Here is a 6,000-nt window from a genome sequence, read left to right on the forward strand (position 1 = left end):
GAATGGCCTGTCTCAATTCTTTGAATTTGGGGGTTCCGTATCTTCAGTGCAAGGATGAGGTATCAAGCACTGTAAGGTAAGTATGGATTAACAGTAAGATGATCCTTTAAAACTTCTTAATGTTTGTTCAAACATGTTTGTTTATTTTATTTATTTATTATTTAAATTTATATCACTGCCCATCTCCCCACAACGGGGGACTTTGGGCGGTTTACAATAAAAGTAATAATAAAAACATATAAACCCTAAATTACAACCTAAAAATATAAATAAGATAATAAATGTAAAATCCAAGAGGAGATGGAATCACAGTCAATAGGTGGTCCTATGGCACCAACCACCCCCAGGTGGAGCTGTTACCCTACCCATCCCAAGTCTGCAGAACCAGATCTTCAAATTCTTCTGGAAGGCTGGGAGCGAGGAAACCCGTCTCAGCTCTGGGGGCAGGATATTCCAAAGGGCGGGCACCACTGCTGAGAAGGCCTGTAAGGGAAGCATGCCCCAAACTCTCTCATATAACTCTTAGCATTAGTCAAAAAGAAAGATAACTTTGTTGGATCCCCATCAAATTTGACAGAAAAGTCTCTCACTCCACCTCTGGCTGGAGTGGACCCAGTAGGGGCTTGAGTGTTTTGCCCCCAGGTTACGGTAGCTTTACCTTTATGGGGTGGGGATACTGATGGCCAGGCTCTGCGGGGTGGAGATTTGTCCCGGAACTGTCTCCTGCCCCGTTCTGCCGGTGGTCTAGATGGGAGGATGGGGGATGGTTGCGGAAGGCTGGGATCTCTTCCGCGTCTCCCCTGTCCCTCCATTGACAGAGACAAGTTTTTTAACATGTACTCTATCGATTCCATTTTGGCTTCCATCACTCTTAGTGTCTCAGAGGTTTGAGAGTCCTTTCTCCCCCAAGTTCCTGGTTCCTCTCAGTCGACACCGTAGTAGATTCTTTGTCTGGGGTTAGTGGGAACCGATACTTCCAGGACGTCCCCAACGTCCCTGGTTGGGGGTCCCCCACTTCATCCAAGATGATCAACTCAGTGAGCGATTCGCTTGGTGCTGGTTGCTCTGGCTCGTCCCCATTGTCGGATTCTTCCGAATCAGAATCGGAATTCGATTCATCCTTTGGCAGGTCTCGGGATTCTGAAGGTTCTATGGTGATGTTTAGTTCTCCGCTTTTGACCTTCGACTCGGGCATCAAGCTTGCCACTTCGAGTCCCCTGGTCGTGGATTTCAACTCAGCCATCGTTAACTATTTTCCCTCACAAGAAACTAATCTTAGTAGGAGCTAACGGTATAATTTTGGGATTCTCAGCTTTATGAAAGGATTGCCTATTCTAACAGATATCAGACTCATAAGCAGGATTTCAAAGATATCTGATTTATTGAAGAATAGTATGCAGGATCGCAAAGAAAGCTGAGAATGATAAAAGCGCGCCAAATTCAAACTAAAAACCCTCCGTGCAAATGAGATCCCTCCCCCCGTAGAATCTCCTCAAGTCCACAATCCCAGGTGCTCCTAACGGTCTCTGATGGTCTGCAGGAAAAGTCCTTGAACAGAGAAAATAACCCAAACACATCCCATTGTCCTGATTTCACATACAGAGCTTGGTACAAGGTCTCACAGCAGCTCTCTCCCAAACAGAAACGCGTGTCAGTGCCATGGCATGTGAAACGTTACGATGTATAAACTACATTGAAATAGTGAACGTGACAAGGCCCACCTCCTGGACCCTGCTAGATGAAATTCCTTTGCTGATGGGGTCCGTAGCATGCCCTCTCTGCCTGACTGGGTGGGGTGGATCGATGTAATGGGGAAGAGGCGGTCCCTCAGGTAACCTGGTCTCATGCCATATAGGACTTTAAAAGTAATAACCAACACCTTGAGTTGGACCCAGAAGCAAACTGGTACCCAATGCAGCTTGCGTAACAGTGGTGTCATGTGTGCCGATTTTACAGCACCAATAACTGTCCACGTAGCCACATTCTGGATCAGCTGACGCTTCCGGATACTCTTCAAGGGTAGCCCCATGTAGAGCACGTTGCAATAGTCTTTATGGGAGATGACAAGGGCTGAGTGACTGTTCGGAGGATGCGCATCTACTGTATGTCCAGGAATGGGCATATCTGGTGCACCACCCGAAGATGTGCAAAGGCCCTCCTGGCCACGACTTCCACCTGCTTTTCAAGCAGGAGTTGCAAGTCCAGGAGGATCCCCAGGTTCGGCACTGGTTCTGAATGGGGCAGTGCTACCCCATCCAGAATCAAAGATGACAACTTCCTGGAAACTGAGGGGCCATCAATCCACATCCACTCCGTCTTACCAGGGTTCCGTTAAGCCTGTTGTTCCCCATCCAGACCCCCAGAGCCCCCAGGCACTTGGAGAGGGTGGAGACTGCATCACTTACTTCACCCAGGATGGAGATATATAGTATAACTGAGTATCATCAGCTTATCAGTTTATCCCCAAGAAAACTTGGAAGTGGCTGAATAAACAGAAGCACCCAGGGTCATCCATGCTGACCAGTTGACATTATACACTACTGTAAAGATGGAGTCTGAGGACTCCAAAGATGGAGTGGAGGAGGAGAACCGGATGACAGTTGGTGAGGGGGCAAAAACCAAAGAGCCTTCAGAGCCGCTGATTGGTGGAGGCTCTGATGAAGAGACTCAGCAGCCAATCAGCACTCGACAGTGGAGAGCGGCAAAGAGAGCTCAAGAACTCGAAAGGCGATTGGCTCCCCGCCGAAAATGGCCGGAAAGTCAAGCACTTAAAAGGCGCCCACACAGAGAACGGGTTGTTGGTGACAACCATTCTCTTCTCCTAGCCGTGCTCCCAGATCACGCCACCTCAGCTGACCTCCCTACCTTCTGTGATGGCTTTTCTCCTCAGAATCCTGTCTCTGCCACCCAGCCTACTTCCTGCCTTGTCACCGAGCTGCCACTTGCCCTGGAACCTCTCTCAGCTGCGTCTCCTGCTTCCTGAGTTTTGCTGCTGTGCCGCCACTGGTCTTGGATCCATTCTCCTCAGCTGGGTAGGGTAGAGCAACTTCATCTCCTGCTGTGCTGCTGCGCTGCTGCTGCCTCTGGAGTTGCTTGTTGCCAATGATCTGATTTGTCTCTGCTCCTTGCTTGGCCGCTGAGTGAGTTCAGTCCTCTAGTCTGGTTATACTCCTGCCTTGCTGTTAGTGATTCCAGCCAACCAGTTCAGTCTTACCATTGCCTTGCCGCTGTGCAGGCCAGTTCCAGTCCAGCTGTTTCAACCGTCCTGCCACTGGTGACTCAGTCTGTCAGTCTGGCCTAGCTCCCTGTCTGGTCTCAAACAATGCCAGTCCTTAACTCCAACCACACTGACTGAATTTCTGCTCACACACTTCAGCCATTGCAGTTGTGCATTAATTTGTAATAAATAAAACCCATTAATACCTCTTCTGTATTCAGTCTGGGTGGTCAGAACTGTTGGCAGATGCTGGGAAAGCCTTTAGCCCAGGAGAGGTCAAAAAAGTCACACACCAAGCATTTCTATAAAAATAATTTATTTACAAAAAGCAAAACAAAAGCAAAACATATTTAAAGGACTTAGCTCCCTTTGGAGCAAGCCTTGCTTGGCTACATTGCCAGCAGAGAAAAAAAAAGGAAGTAAGAAACAAGTCCGGGCAGGTTTCCTCCTCCAGGCGATTTGCATGAAGTACGTGAAAGGAGACAATCAATTGCAACCTTTTCACCTGGCCAAAATGACTAGGTACAACAGCAGTTTAATCTGTTAGTAGGAAAAACTCAACAAGAACAACTACCATATATGACATATATCCATCAAGAGGCATTGCAGTTGTGGGCAATGGGGACAAAATGAAGAAGCCCTGAGGACTCCATGCTACATCCAAGACTGCAGGAAGTGGCTGTGGAAGACTCTCGTCCCACTTTCCAAGGCCATGGCTTTCCTGGATGCATTTGCTTGGCTCCTGAATGATGAGCTAGATGAGCTCTTGATCTGATGCATCAGAGCTGATCTTTGCTCTTACTTTCACTGCATTTGAGGGGGGTGTGGTGTTTGTGCATATTAAATCAGTGAACTTCCTACAAACCAGCAGATATGCAGGGGAAAAAATAAAGTTTAAAAACTAGTGTTGTAGTCAGAGATGTCAAAGTTGAAGGAAAGGTGGGATGGATGAGGAAAGCAGTGTTGCATCATTGCACTGCAAGCCCCACCCCTTTTGTCCATGATCGTGATGTTGTACAAAAGGAACTTGTGTTGCATCAGTGAGGAGCAACTTGCAACCTTCCCTGCTGGCTTCCTCATTGACTTTGCTTTTGTGTGCTGGTCTAAGACTGCAATAAACTATTGAATTGACTTTGCTTTTGGGAAGCTGGCAGGGAAGGACACAAATGGTGATAACATGACCACAGCTTACTTCAATGTTGTAATTGCACACCGGGCACCTGCGCACCCGGATCACAATCACATGACTGCAGGGGTGCTGCGATGGCTGAAGATTGAGGACCGGTTGTAAGTCCATTTTTTCATCACTGCTGTAACTTCAAAAGGTCACTCAATGGATGGACGTAAGCCAAGGACTACCTGTATTAATGGAAAATGCATGTTGCTTATTCTGCACTTTAAATTAGAATGCATGTTCAAAACACAACGTATGCTACCTAACACACAGAGGTCTTAAGCAGTGTAATATTTTCAAAGGGATCAGTTCTTTTTTTAAAATAAATTTTAGTAAGTTTCAAAAGAATAAAAACTACAGAAAAAAACAAAACACTAGAAAGAAAAAAACAAAAAATGTCATGAGTATTGATGGTGAGCAGAAGGGGCCCCCTATCCAGGGGGAAAAGTGCATGCGTAGTTTAGAGGCTTTGAACTTCCCTTTGAAGAAACCCAGAGCAGACCCACCTAGATTCTTGGGTTTATCTGTGAAGGTTTCCCACGGCCTTTCAGTTTGGCAGGATTTCTGTCTAGTGGAGTAGGACAATAAATCACTAGAGACTCAAGCTACTGTCTCAGTGTGGTTCTTCACTCTAAGGACAAAAAAGGTGCAAAAACACGAGATTTTTTTTTAATTTACCAAAAGTTGTGGCCTCCGACTTTTAACAGCAAGGATATATAAAAATTTCCACAATCAATCTCTTAATCTATATTAAACCAAAATACCACATTATTTCTATAAATCATTCCACTTTAGCACATAATAAAAATTACTAAGTACAGTTACTCCTCCCCCTTATATTAAAATAAAGGGAAAAAAATTATATAACCTCCTAAACATCTTTCTCCCATCCAAAAGATAACACATGTACTTATTCCCTTCCTACCACTATTCTATACCTTTCTGTCTACTATAATAAGAATCAAATTAAAAAGCACATAGGTTGTCTGCTATTATACTTGATAATACAACAATAATAATCTTACTAAACTCAAAGGACAAAGACAATTCAAAACAGTAACCTTAATTCAAATCCTTAAAACCATCCAAATGAATACAATTTTTAACCCTAATAATCTCAATCCAAATCTTTAAAAGCAAATAGCATCAATCAAACCCTTAAAGCAAACCAGATAAACATTCTTTACCCGTTATCCCACTTCAAAATAAACCAGAGCATTTACATATCCCCACAATGTGCACAGAGCTTTTCTCTTGAAAGAATCAAACAGCCCAACTGCTCCCCTCAAAGATTCCAGCTTCTTTTCATGGCATTCCACTAGAAAGTCAATTTCACTTGTGGCTTGCAGATCTCTCTCTCCCTTAAATTTCTCCATCTCCACTGTCCAATCTTGATCCAGCATCTCAATAAAAATCCCAATCTCGCTCTTAACCATTTCTATTGCTGTTGAATTCCTCAGTTTCATCCACCATGTCCCCAACCTGATGGCACATTTTAGGTCTCATATTTTCCACAATGCCCTGAATATCTTGCATAAAAGCTTGATAGAAGTCAGAAGAAATCTGTTTAAAATCTTGGTGGAAGTCAGAAAGAATCTCTTTAAAATCC

The sequence above is a fragment of the Candoia aspera genome, chromosome 1, assembly GCF_035149785.1.
Source record: "Candoia aspera isolate rCanAsp1 chromosome 1, rCanAsp1.hap2, whole genome shotgun sequence".
NCBI classification, from domain to species: domain Eukaryota; kingdom Metazoa; phylum Chordata; class Lepidosauria; order Squamata; family Boidae; genus Candoia; species Candoia aspera.